Here is a 14589-nt window from a genome sequence, read left to right as displayed (position 1 = left end):
TTCGATATAGAGATCGAATAAAAGTGGGGAAAGGGGACAGCCCTGGCGGGTCACTCTAGAAATAGGGAATGATTCAGAAAGTCCACCGTTAACAAGTACCCGAGCTGATGGGCTATTATATAGCGACTGTACAGCCCCTCGAAAATTTCCTCCCACGCCAAACTTGGCCAAGGCCCCCGACAGGTACGACTAGTTGACCCTGTCGAAAGCCTTGGTGGCGTCGAGCGTAAGAATGGCCAACGGAGCTACATCCGAGGTAGCCATATCTATGGCCCCTATTAGGTCATATGTTAACTCGAAGAGCTAACGGCCTCTAATGAAGCCCTTTTGGTTAGGATGTACTATTGCGGGAATGACTTGACCCAACCTTTTTGCCAACAAAGAGGCAAAAATGTTGTAGTCTGCATTTAATATGGATATAGGGCGGTAGGAACCACAATCGGCAGGGGGTTTGCCAGGTTTTAATATAAGAGTGATGGAAGCTTCATTCCAAGTTGCTGGTGGTATGGCCCTGCCTACTATGATTTGATTAAATAGCATTGTAAAAAAGGGAGAGATTTCTTCTACCAAGATCTTATATACTTCTGCCGGTAGGCCATCCGGTCCAGCAGCTTTACCCCCCTTACTAGCTCGCACAGCCCCCTCTACCTCTTCCCTAGTTACCTCCTTTTCCAACATTTCGCGTTGCACATCCGATAATCTTGGAAGAGAAATGCCAGGACGTTGTGACAAGCAGGCTCGCCGATTTTTAAAGGTAAGGACCGCTTTGGTGCAAACTAGATGGATAGAAGACCTGAGTAAGCAGTGGGCACTCGAATGTATGTAGAGTGAGGGAGAGAATCTTTTCTCCTATGCAGGATTCCAAGAATGAAATCCTAGGAAAGGGGGAAAGTTGTGGTACTCCTTTTCTGAAGACCATAGTCTATCAGCTTGCATTACGTGACAATGAGAGTAGAGGTCATACTTGTAATTAGCAAATTTGGCAAAATCTGGGGAATGCGATAAGAAGATTCTTCTATGCGAGGATCTAAATAAAACCTCCTCCAATATGAGCACAGGTTGGGAGTAAAAGTAAAAACACCCCCAAGAAAACCTACAGTGTGGGTGACAGCGCTTAAAGAAAAGAAGACAGCGTTGTCAAGATTCAGGCTGCCACAAGATATTGCAGGCTCTAACTGGTATGTACTGAACCCCTTTCTAATTTAGAAGGAGTAGGAGATAGGTAGATGTCTAAAGCCATGATCTAAGGATAACTGTACACTTAAATTGAACGTCATGTTATTCCGGTACAGGTATCAGGACACCACTTGAAAAGGTGCAGGGAAGGACAGCCTGAACTTAAACTTAAACATTAGGCGAAAAACCTATTGGTAGGTATATGGATGTATTTGTTGAGAATAAACACCAGTGCCATGACATCATTATTTGAAGTATATAGCATTATCTATGTACCTTACAGGCACAGCTAAACAACTGAATACAGGCGGTGCATATCGAAAGACGTACCTGCTTTAAGACACCATTGAACATGTGTCAACGTGACTTTTTAAAAGTAAGTGTTTTGCTTAAGAGCATGAGAATAGGCTAATAGGCTCAAAAAGTATGGTGAAATAACTCCATGCTCTTTTTGTAGAATTCTATGACTCCACTGACTATGATGCAAGTGGTCTAAAATCACAAAAGTTGAGAGGTGATAAAGTCGTCCTGAACACCCACAGAAGGACTTCAACCCCTACACTTAAAGTAAGGGCAGACAACATGTAATAGTGACATTAACAGCATAGCCCAGAACTAGAATCAACTCTCCATAGGGAAATGGTATTAATTATATGCATTCTCTTTTTTAGAAAGAAGAACAAAACTTTGGTTTTAAATTCTCGTCCGTCCTGAGGAAGGTGCTACTATTGTAACCTATGCACCGAAACGCGTCGACAGTGGGACTTTTTAAAACATATGAAATGTATTTGTGTAGTACTTAATTTGCAATTTTGAAAGTACATGATTTGAACTGTGTGTGACTCTGAGATAGATACCGTAATACGGAATTGTTAGATAGCATATATAAGAGTGTACCAGAGCACCCAATCAGAGTATATATTGAATGCAATTTTAAAATATGATTTTATTGAATATAAGTGTTTTCCTATGAAAAATAAATTTTGAGAGTAACAAAAAGTATATTCTAGTCTGGAGTAATAATATTTGTCCAGTGTCACAGTCAAAAATCAAAGGTTATTGATCTAAATGTGTAGGCCTCATGGTCACCAACTAAAAGAGTAATACACAGAAAGGAATCTTTTTTTGATAAATATCTGACACCCAGTCCTTTCTGGTCCCTGGGAAACTCTCTTTTTTGAGATTGTTAAAGTAGATAATACCTTACTCTCTATTTGTGGTAGTGTGGGCGAGCCATAAGGCTTTATCAGAGGGTAGTGTTAAGGATTTATTGTACTTACTCAGGCAAGAAATGATGTCACACACTCAAAGACTGAACTCAGACCAGTTTAGTTGAACTTTATTTCCTAGAAACAAGCCAGGCCTGGTACAGGTAAGTGTAATAACATATGCAGATAAATACAGTTTGAATGCAGTTGAATGCAATTGGATTGGTTACAGGTAAGTCAGTTGTTTGTAAAAACAATTGTAATTACTTTTCAGTTACATTTCAGATTCATTTTTAAAGTTTCTTTTTCTACTCAGTGTGATATTCTTAGATGTCACACTCGGACATCTCCTAGAGAATAGATACATAAATCAGTTTTTGTACATTTGCAGGTTTTTAGCGTTCCATACAAACCAACTCCACAATTAGAACAATTTTCACAGAAAACCAGTCAATGCAATCCTATGGGAGAAAATGAAGTTATCGGTTTAACTGTAAGTACTTAGTTTTGGGAGTTGGTTTTCTGGGGTTAGAACCAGGGTTCCCCCAGGGTCAAGGATGCACTCTCAAAGCACCCTCAGCGTCACTAGCGGGCCGGGGCAGAGTGCTGATGCCCAATGTTAACCAATGGGGGATAGGGGGCCTCCAGTTGGTGGCTGCTCACGAGCAGGCCACAAGGTTTTGGGAGCAAAGCTCCTGGACTTAGGCTCAGGGCAAAGGGGGATCCGATTTAGCACACAAGGTGCACCCACAGCGGCACAGGGGTGGCCGGGTGCAGGGTGCTATTTTGGCGTTAGGTGCCCTGTTGTTTTTAATGGGGATTCTCTGATTGCAACACTGTAGGCTCGGGACGAAGAAGTTCTGGAGGCGACCACCAGTTGGAGAGGTAAGTTGAAATGTCTTGGGATGCTGGGACACCGTTGGATGGGCCACCCAAGGTAATGGCACGTTGGGTGCAGGGGGAATCTTTTGGTGTCAGGTTTTTCCTACAGGCTCTGGTCGGGGGCAGATCATCCAGAAAGGGGCTGCAGGTGTCGGTTGGAGACTCAAGGTAGGTTAGGGATACCCAGATCCCAGGTCAGCACCACTGGAGAGACATCCTTGTGGTGTTGGGCCACTCAAGCTCGGGCTGTGGGCGTCAGGTGCAGACTCGTGGATTTGGCTGGAGCCAGAGTCTCTGGGTAAGCAAATCCGGTGCTCCTGGGAGAAAAAAGATGGTTTGGGAAGGCAGGGCAGGTCCTCAGGGATCTTGGGGGCTGCTAGATGCAGGACACACTGGAATTTCTCTGTAGCAGGTCAAGGTCGGGACAGGCTGGTAGGGCTGGGCCCAAGTCAGTTCCTGTCCTCCTCTTCTTCTTCTTCAGCACGGCTCTTCGGTCCTTCTTCTTCTTGTTTCTTCTGATCTGAGGGGATAAGGTTCAGGGTTGCTCCTAAATACACATTTTAGGAGTTTTACAGGTAGGTACAGGTTGGGACCATGCCTTGGGGTGGGTACACCCCCTATTATGCCACCCTCCAGAGGAAGGGGGGCATAGAACTCACTCTGGTTGGCTGGGCCCCCTATTTTGAAGATGGTGGGGAGTGAGAGTTGTGCTTTACCTCGCCTCCACCACCTGAGGGGTGGGGTTGGCAAAGGAAGCACATCTCTCGTCCTAATTCATGCCCAAAGCAGGGGTCAGAACCGGTGGGGGCCAGTTGCTGGGAGCAGCAAATGGCTGGGGTAGCTCACAAAGATGGTGAGCCTTTGAAGCTTCCCCTTCGAGGACCAAGCCCATCCTAGGGGAGGAGGCTTGGCAGCTTGGCCCAGGATGTGCTCTGTTTCAGGACCCCGAGAGCGGCAGGCTCTCGACCCAAAGGTCCTGAAACATGTCTGGTGGCGGCAGCTGGCAAGCAGCCACTCAGCAAGGATACTTGAGGTAGGTTGTTTTTCAGGGGGCGTCTCTAAGATGCCCTCTGAGTGCATTTTTCATTAAATCCTACACTGGCATCAATGTGGGTTTAATGTGCTGAGAAGTTTGATACCAAACTTCCCAGTTTACAATAAAGCCATTATGGTGCTATAGAGTTCATAATGACAAACTCCCATACCATATACTCTTTATGGCATTACTGCACTTACAATGTCTAAGAATTGACTTAGACATTGTAGGGGTACAGAAATCATACACATGTACCCTCACCACTTGTATAGCGTACCCAGTTAGAGGGATGGCTTTCCTATGCCAGGGAAGTGGATGTAGGCATGGCACACAGGGATATGTGCCATGTTGACTCTTCACTTTGTTCTGCACCAAAACATGCAGCCTGCATTGGCAGTGTGTGTGTGTAAAGGTACAGGGCCTCTAAGGGTGGCACAATAAGTGCTGCAGCCCTTAGACGTCTTCCCTGGTCACAGTGCCCTTGTTACCTATGGTACCTTTTACAAGGGACTTACATGTGGCTAAAGAGTTGCCAATTGGGTTTTGTAACAGTACACTGTAGGGTAAGGACATAGGCCCTGGGTACCTGGTTGGCAGGAACCCAGGGCACACTCAGTCAAAGTACATCAACATTAGGCAAAAGGTGGTGGCAACCACACAAAAAGGGACACTTGCCTACACAACCCCCCCACAAACGAAAGAGGATGAGACTATCCTTTCCCTATATAATCTTCATTGTCTAAGTGGAAAAACCTGGAAAGTCCATCTGGATTGGCATGGGCAGTCCCAAGTTCCACTGTAAAGTTCATTCCCTGCAGGGAGATGGGCCACCTCAAAGGTTTAGGATTTTCATCTTTCATTTGCATTAGCCATTTGAGAGGTCGGTGGTCAGTTTGAACTGTAAAGTGAGTACCAAACAAGTATGGCGTTGCAGGGATTCGGCACATACACAGAACTATCCTCAGGGATCTTGGGGGCTGCTAGATGCAGGACACACTGGAATTTCTCTGTAGCAGGTCAAGGTCGGGACAGGCTGGTAGGGCTGGGCCCAAGTCAGTTCCTGTCCTCCTCTTCTTCTTCTTCAGCACGGCTCTTCGGTCCTTCTTCTTCTTGTTTCTTCTGATCTGAGGGGATAAGGTTCAGGGTTGCTCCTAAATACACATTTTAGGAGTTTTACAGGTAGGTACAGGTTGGGACCATGCCTTGGGGTGGGTACACCCCCTATTATGCCACCCTCCAGAGGAAGGGGGGCATAGAACTCACTCTGGTTGGCTGGGCCCCCTATTTTGAAGATGGTGGGGAGTGAGAGTTGTGCTTTACCTCGCCTCCACCACCTGAGGGGTGGGGTTGGCAAAGGAAGCACATCTCTCGTCCTAATTCATGCCCAAAGCAGGGGTCAGAACCGGTGGGGGCCAGTTGCTGGGAGCAGCAAATGGCTGGGGTAGCTCACAAAGATGGTGAGCCTTTGAAGCTTCCCCTTCGAGGACCAAGCCCATCCTAGGGGAGGAGGCTTGGCAGCTTGGCCCAGGATGAGCGGCAGGCTCTCGACCCAAAGGTCCTGAAACATGTCTGGTGGCGGCAGCTGGCAAGCAGCCACTCAGCAAGGATACTTGAGGTAGGTTGTTTTTCAGGGGGCGTCTCTAAGATGCCCTCTGAGTGCATTTTTCATTAAATCCTACACTGGCATCAATGTGGGTTTAATGTGCTGAGAAGTTTGATACCAAACTTCCCAGTTTACAATAAAGCCATTATGGTGCTATAGAGTTCATAATGACAAACTCCCATACCATATACTCTTTATGGCATTACTGCACTTACAATGTCTAAGAATTGACTTAGACATTGTAGGGGTACAGAAATCATACACATGTACCCTCACCACTTGTATAGCGTACCCAGTTAGAGGGATGGCTTTCCTATGCCAGGGAAGTGGATGTAGGCATGGCACACAGGGATATGTGCCATGTTGACTCTTCACTTTGTTCTGCACCAAAACATGCAGCCTGCATTGGCAGTGTGTGTGTGTAAAGGTACAGGGCCTCTAAGGGTGGCACAATAAGTGCTGCAGCCCTTAGACGTCTTCCCTGGTCACAGTGCCCTTGTTACCTATGGTACCTTTTACAAGGGACTTACATGTGGCTAAAGAGTTGCCAATTGGGTTTTGTAACAGTACACTGTAGGGTAAGGACATAGGCCCTGGGTACCTGGTTGGCAGGAACCCAGGGCACACTCAGTCAAAGTACATCAACATTAGGCAAAAGGTGGTGGCAACCACACAAAAAGGGACACTTGCCTACACAACCCCCCCACAAACGAAAGAGGATGAGACTATCCTTTCCCTATATAATCTTCATTGTCTAAGTGGAAAAACCTGGAAAGTCCATCTGGATTGGCATGGGCAGTCCCAAGTTCCACTGTAAAGTTCATTCCCTGCAGGGAGATGGGCCACCTCAAAGGTTTAGGATTTTCATCTTTCATTTGCATTAGCCATTTGAGAGGTCGGTGGTCAGTTTGAACTGTAAAGTGAGTACCAAACAAGTATGGCGTTGCAGGGATTCGGCACATACACAGAACTATGCGCAGAAATATGGAACCTCTGTGTATAGAGGCTAAGCCTTCCCACCACCTTAGTTCCCACGAACCCAGGACCAACTAGCTATAGTGTCTCACTCGAGCCACAACCAGCAGCAAAATGCATATAATCAACACAGTTAGCATTGAAGCAAGGCCATATATCATAAAAGGTGATGTCGTCATATAAAGACGACTGCCCCCTGTTTTTCCTTCAGTATCACCCCCTGCCCCCTGTTTTTCCTTCTGTACCACCCCCCTCCCGCTCCCCTCCCTCGTGCTTCCTGCCGCTGCCTCCCCTGCGGCCCCGTCCCCCTGGTGCCCCATTTGCCACCCCGCTCCAGCCTCCTAGCTGCTCCTCCCTCCCACAGCCCCTCAGATGGAGGCCGCGCAGCGGACGCGTGCAGCAGGCGCGCCAAGGGCAAGCCCGCCTGTGCCCGTCCGCGCCTGGACCGCGCCCAGCGCCAGAACCCCTGGCCCCTGCCGAAACCAAGAAACCCGACGGAGATACGACCCCACCACCCTCCACGCACTCAACACCGGCCGACCATCTGCCTGCTACCAAGCCACTCCGAAGCGCACCCACGGACTCTTCTCCTGCCAAATCTGCAAATTCACCTGCAACAACAACAAACATTTCAAGTGCATCCTGCTCAACACCCGCTCCGTCCACAAGCACGCCGTCGAACTCTGGGACCTCCTCGACACAACAGCACCAGACGTCGCCGTCCTCACAGAAACTTGGATGAACGCCTCCTCAGCCCCCGACATCGCCATAGCCATCCCGGACAGCTACAAGATCACCCGAAAGGACCGCGTCAACCAAACCGGAGGAGGAATCGCCATCATCTACAGGAACACCATCGGCGTCACGACCAACTCCGAAGATGCCCTCACCACCACCGAACACCTACACTTCCAGATCCACACCGACCTCAAGACCACCCTCAGAGGAACCCTCATCTACAGACCCCCGGGCCCACGAACACTATTCGGTGAAGCCATCGCCGACTTCATCAGCCCACATGCCCTCGCCTCATCAGACTACATCCTCCTAGGGGACCTGAACTTCCACCTGGAGAACAACAATGACAACAACACCACCACCCTACTCGCCAACCTCGCCAACCTCGGACTCAAGCAACTGGTGAACACCCCCACCCACTACGCGGGCCACACGCTCGACCCCATCTTCTCTGCCAGCAGCCACGTTGCCTTCAGCCACTCCACCGGACTACACTGGACCGACCACAGCTGCATCCACTTCACCTTTAAGAAGACCACATCCCACCACTGCCCGCAACAGATCCCCCGTAGATGCTGGAGCAAAGTCACAGCAGACCAGCTAACCACATCACTGAGCCAGAACCCACCAATCAAAACTACTGACGCAACCCGCAACCTCACACAGTGGATCGTCAATTGCGCCGACGCCCTTGCACCACTGAAGAACCCTCCAGGCAAGCCCGGCAACAGGAAAACAACATGGTTCACCGACGACCTCAAAGAATCGAAGAAATCCTGCCGAACCCTCGAGAAAACCTGGCACCGCGAACAGATGACAGAAAACATGACAGCCCTCAAGAACGCCACCTGCAAACACCACCAGCTGATCCGCACCACCAAAAATACATCGTTCAAAGAACGGCTGGACAACAACACACAAAACAGCAAGGAACTCTTCAGCATCTTAAAAGAGCTCTCCAATCCCAGCGCCAGCAGCAACGACATCACACCGTCGCAAGACCTCTGCAACTCCCTCGCCACGTTCTTTCACCGCAAGATCGCCGATATCCACGACAGCTTTGGTGCCCAGATTCCGCCCCCAGCCACCGAACCAACGACCCCTACAACCACCCTCAGCGCTTGGACTCCCATCAGCACCGAAGACACCGCCCACGCTATGAACACCATCCACTCCGGCTCTCCTTCCGACCCATGCCCTCACCACATCTTCATCATCGCTCCCCACCTACGGAACATCATAAACAACTCCCTCGCGTCCGCCACCTTCCCAGAGAGCTGGAAGCATGCAGAGATCAACGCCCTACTGAAGAAACCCACGGCGGACCCTAAAGACCTCAAAATCTTCCGCCCCATCTCTCTTCTTCCCTTCCCTGCAAAAGTTATCGAGAAGATCGTCAATAAACAGCTGACTGCATTCCTCAAGACCAATGGATCCCTCGACCCATCCCAGTCCGGATTTCGAGCCAACCACAGCACCGAGACCGCCCTCATCGCAGCCACCGACGACATCAGGACCCTGCTTGACAATGGGGAAACAACCGCCCTCATCCCCCTAGACCTCTCAGCCGCATTTGATACAGTCTGCCATCGTACCCTAATAACCCGCCTCCACAACGCCGGGATCCAAGGTAAAGCCCTGGACTGGATCACCTCGTTCCTCTCCGACAGAACCCAGAGAGTCCGCCTCCCTCCCTTCCGCTCTGCGGCCCCGAGATCATCTGCGGTGTACCCAACGCTCATCGCTCAGCCCAACCCTCCTCAATATCTACATGAGCCCCCTCGCCCATCATCGCACGCAAACACAACCTCAACATCATCTCATACGCCGACAACACCCAGCTGATACTCTCCCTCACCAAAGACCCAGCCACCGCCAAACTCAACCTCCAGGAAGGAATGAAAAACGTCGCGGAATAGATGAAACTCAGCCGTCTGAAACTGAACTCAGACAAGACGGAGGTCCTCATCCTCGGACCATCCCCATCTGCCTGGGACGACTCCTGGTGGCCCACAGCACTGGGTACCGCACCGAAACCCACGGACCACGCACGCAACCTGGGATTCATCCTGGACTCCTCTCTCACGATGACCAAGCAAGTCAACGCCATCTCATCCTCATGCTTCTACACCCTGTGCATACTCCGTAAGATTTTCCGGTGGATCCCTACCGGAACTAGAAAGACGGTCACCCAGGCCCTCGCCACCAGACGACTAGACTACGGGAACGCCCTATACGCAGGAACCACAGTCAAACTTCAGGAAAGACTCCAATGCATACAGAACGCATCCGCACGACTCATCATCAACATCCCCCGCCACATATCAGCCCACCTGAGAGACCTGCACTGGCTCCCCGTCAACAAACGGATCACGTTCAGGCTCCTTACCCACGCACACAAAGCACTCCACGACATAGGTCCCGAATACCTCAACAACCGCCTCACGTTCTACACTCCAACACGCAAACTCTGCTCCGCCAGCCTCGCCCTCGCCACCGTCCCACGAAGACGCAGAACCACCGCCAGAGGAAGATCATTCTCCTACATGGCGGCCAAGACGTGGAACTCCCTCCCCGCCCACCTACAACTGACCCAGGACCACTTCACATTCAGGAAACGCCTCAAGACCTGGCTCTTCGAGCAGTAGTGGAACCCCCCCCAGCGCCTTGAGACCCCTACGGGTGAGTAGGGCGTTCCTAAAATGTATTGATTGATTGATTGATTGATAGAAAGGACTATAAGGTCTTACCACCCTCTCCTTGGTAGTAAGAAGTAATTTTATATAATAGAAAATTTCTGTGCTTTGTTTAGCAGAGCTCATACCGTAGTGCCTAGATGATATATCTACATCATAGGAACCACATTACTCTGCTCCCTGGAAAGCTTCCTCTCCAAGTGTGTGCTACCTAAACATGCATCCCCATAATATTGAAAACACGAGTTTCCAGCAGCAGCTGCATTAGCATGTTTTGTCTAGCTGCTAGGGACTGACCAGAACAGAATAACAAGGGGCATTGTTTATCGACATTGCTCACAGTGTTTAGACTAAACTCCAGGAACAGGCAGAGAACGAACCATGCAGACGGTTCTCTTGTGAAAGGCATACACAAAGTCTTGCAAAAATAAAGCCATGTAGTAATGCGCGCAAAAACAGCATCTTGGCTGCTGGGCTCATGCTACCTTAGCAATGTCGACAATGTCCCTATCGGCCATGTGACACCCTCCCCTTGGCCAGGTCGTAGTATGTAGAAAAAACAGAATGCAACTGTAAGCAGAATCAAATAGCTTGGAAAAAGGGCCAAATGGAAAATGTCAAAATTCCAGAGTAAAAACGTTTTTACAGCAAGTCCGAGAAATTCATCAGATTACGTGAACTGAGGAAAGAGGGATGCCATCCAGTTGAGCAGTTCGAATGAACAAACATGCTCCTCATAATCCGAGGCCTACAGGAGCATATCCGGGCAACTTGCGTGATACTCGATAAAAACTCAGCTGCAAGAAGCGCTGTGCAGCCTCACAGGTATTCCAGTCTGCCAATACTCCAAGTGCAGCTGCACGCATCAAATGGCCGTACCCAGAGCAGGCCTGGTCATGGGCCAGTAATGGACCCATAAACAGATCATAATCTAGGTCAGTGGAGGATGCATTGGAGAGGCATATATCCAAGGCCCAATAGAAAAGGCACCGTCAGCAATAGAACACAGGTTGCACGCAATAGGCGAAGCGAAAGTTAAGTCCATAAGCCACACCAAGCATCACCAATGGCAAACATCCAAACAGTTGTTGCATTTGGTCACGGAACAGTTGCAGTCTATGCAGTACCACAAGATGGGCAGTCATTGCGTAACAGGAGCAGAAGTGCCAGCACGCCACACGCCATCAAGAAGATCAATGGAAACCCTCCGAACGTGCTGGAAAAAATCGAATGAATACAGGCTGGTTTTACTCCAAAAATCGCCTGAAAAGAGGACACAAGGCGGTATGCCACAAGTTTAAAAAAATTAGCAAGGCCTTCAGTATCAGACGCATTAAATATTTGGTGTATTAATTCAACAAAATGGAGTGGGAGATTGGTGTTTAGTAGTGAGTGTTTCTCACTTGTGGTTCTCACCACCTGAAATTCGATGGTTTCTCGCGATGATGTGGGAGCCACTTCTTGTTGATACAATAGCGCTTTGAGTCTGCTCGGTTTATTGAAATCTGTTTTCAAAGTAGGAATGGAAGGCCAAAGCGAACTATCTACATTCCCATGCGGGGCGGAAAAAGGACATTGCTGCAACAAGTACCATGTTGTGAAACTGTTACTATATACGGGATGCCGGCCGGTAAGCCACAGCAGTTGTGGTTATCAAAATAAGGTAACTGCTATTTGAAAGCAATGTGAGCGCAGACATAATATCTGGGACTGTCATACCTTTCAAAAAACAAGCCATATTAGGTGTCGATACGTTACAGGTGTTTTGCAACTTAACCTGTTTACAAACTAGGGAATGTCCTACTGTGGAATTACAATCCTCCCCTGTTAGGAGAACCTCATTATCTGCGTGCTGACATCTGTACGTGAAAGGCAATGACCATAACTTATGGATAAACGCACTTCCTAAGGGCTCAAAGCACCCAACCGGGAAGTGATTCATGCAAGATGTGAACTAAAATAGTGAGAAGGGCAGTGACATAACTCTCTGTATTAATCACATAGCTGAATCCGTCTCAGCCACAGAAAAAGATAACTTTTCTAATTGTTCAATATGTAACAGTGTGTTAGTTGCATTTTTCAAGGACATACATTTCTGTTTATCAGTCAAATTAAACAGCAAAAACAGTGCAGAAGCATTCAAATAATCCCACAGAATGTTTCCCATTTTGAGCATTTGCAACGTCCATGCAAATTGCATTACAGAGCGCAATTGATTTGTACTATGGTACAACACAGATATATCATTCTGTACATTATCAATAACAGAGGAAACAATATTATCCAAGGTTTAAATACAGGAAGATGATGTATTAATGCTGTTATCTACCACTGCAAGAACTTTTCCCAAATTAGCTTGGTCAATTTGGCACAGACGTACTGCCGCTTCCATCTGCGATAGTTTCCATAATTAATTATATGCTTCATAAATAAATTGTTTGGATCAAGGTGATTTTGGTCCTAAAATAAAATTTGCCAAATTGATGTCACTCGACAAAAGGGACAGGTGGTGTTTCACAGATGACAGCGTAATGTGTCCGAACCATTGCGGACACAATTTCCCCACCAAATATGTAGTGACTGAATGAGAATGTGGGAAACGTCCAGTTTGTGTGAAACCTGTTGTTGCATTAAGAAAACGCATTTGACATGCATTGGAACATGTTGGCCACAACAACCATCCCAAGGGGTCGATATCAGTAATATTTATCCTTCCATTTTTGAACAGGGCAAGCAATACATCAATTGATTGATTGGTGTGTGTATGCCATATATCATACTCAGCCAATGAAGGAATAGAAGGAACATTCACATTTTTGGCCGTAGCCAAACCAAAACAAGTAGTATGCTGCACCGTATCATTTAAAAACAAAATCTGTAGGAATTAGACACGCACGATGCAGAGCTTCAGTACCATGGACTTGCCAATTTTAAGTGTCCCAAATGGATTTAGAATCAATGGTATCTTTGCAATGTTCGTAACCATGTAAGGCCAAATCAGTTCTAAAGGAATTAGAATAAATCAACTTAGTGTGAGTCAATATGAACTTAGATTGTCACTACAATTGTAACTTATAGAAATAGGACTCTGGATTGGATGTATCATAATCAGAGAAGCATTAGAACTCCCATGTAAAGGAGCCGAACAATGCCCCCACTGGGTTAAATAAAAAATTGGTCTTAACGTCTTTGTTTTATGCAAGAAATTATGGCCATAATATTGGTAACAGAATAAATCTGCATAATTGGCCGAATTCAAAAACAAATCTTCAGCATCAAAATCAGCATAATACTTTAAATCGGAAAACAATGAATGAACTGCCTGAACATCCCAGTTGTCTGAGTGCATATCCTGTGTTACCACATCTCCTAGTGAAACGCGGAACACATATGGAATGTACAGGACCTCCGTCGGACCATGGATATCGATTGCAACTTTATTCCAAATGATGCCATCAGCAACAGGGAAGGCCGAAATGTTCACGAGGGATTGATCACGTTTCATGGTATGGGACGATGTATGAGGATACAGAACTCCATCAACTAACTTGACAGCAGAGTGTTCAGGCAAATAATGGCCATTGATCAGCAAGAAGAAGACTGTCACAAACCCAATGCACATGAAAAGGAAGATAAGTGTGAGCACCATCCAGATGTATGTCCAGGGTGAGACCAGGTAAGTCTTTTTGAACCACGTAATAAATGGTACGCTTCGGTGGAGCTGACACAGATGAGGACGAAGAAGAATCATAAGAGAAACTTGTACAATCCATGTAAATACCGCTTGCTCCCAAGTACAACATTGGAGGCTGTGCAGCATCTGATGGATGATAAATAGTACTGTCAGGAACGTAAATGAGAACCTCAATAGGAGGAGAATCATACACAAAGTCTGCATTGGAGGAAGAGGAAGGCACAACAGGCAAGAAATCAATAAAAGTTTCCAACTCCCCCTCAATAACGTGGGTATTAGTCAAAGAAGTTGAAGCCATAGGATTCAGTGAAACAGCCTGGCTTGGAATACTGGGAGTCACACTATTCAGTATCGGCCATATGGTGTAGCTTGACATTGTCAATTGAAAGAAATCTGTTATCCTTGCGGCCAGGCAAAGGAGGTAACATTACCATATGAGTACCCTTCAATCCAAGAACTGGGACAGGTAAGAGGGTACCAATTCTTTTTTGTTTTCCAGCTTTTCTCGTACCAGTTCCCCAACTTAAAGAAGCCAGCCAGTAACAGGAATCTGCACCGCCGCTTCAGTGGACGAGGGGGAA

General features: G+C 47.5%; 1 long non-coding RNA gene across 1 annotated transcript; it reads left to right on the top strand.

Moving 5' to 3' along the window:
- Positions 1-1467: 1467 nt before the first annotated feature.
- Positions 1468-1938, top strand: LOC146831083 (uncharacterized). The gene is made up of 3 exons (XR_014961232.1): positions 1468-1552; positions 1634-1743; positions 1848-1938. It is a non-coding gene; the product is annotated as an uncharacterized LOC146831083 (long non-coding RNA).
- Positions 1939-14589: the final 12651 nt, after the last annotated feature.

This window comes from Triturus cristatus, chromosome 5_1 (assembly GCF_964204655.1).
Source record: "Triturus cristatus chromosome 5_1, aTriCri1.1, whole genome shotgun sequence".
Lineage (NCBI taxonomy): Eukaryota > Metazoa > Chordata > Amphibia > Caudata > Salamandridae > Triturus > Triturus cristatus.
The sequence above is the reverse complement of the archived record's forward strand: the minus strand, read 5'-3'. Positions and strand labels throughout refer to the sequence as shown.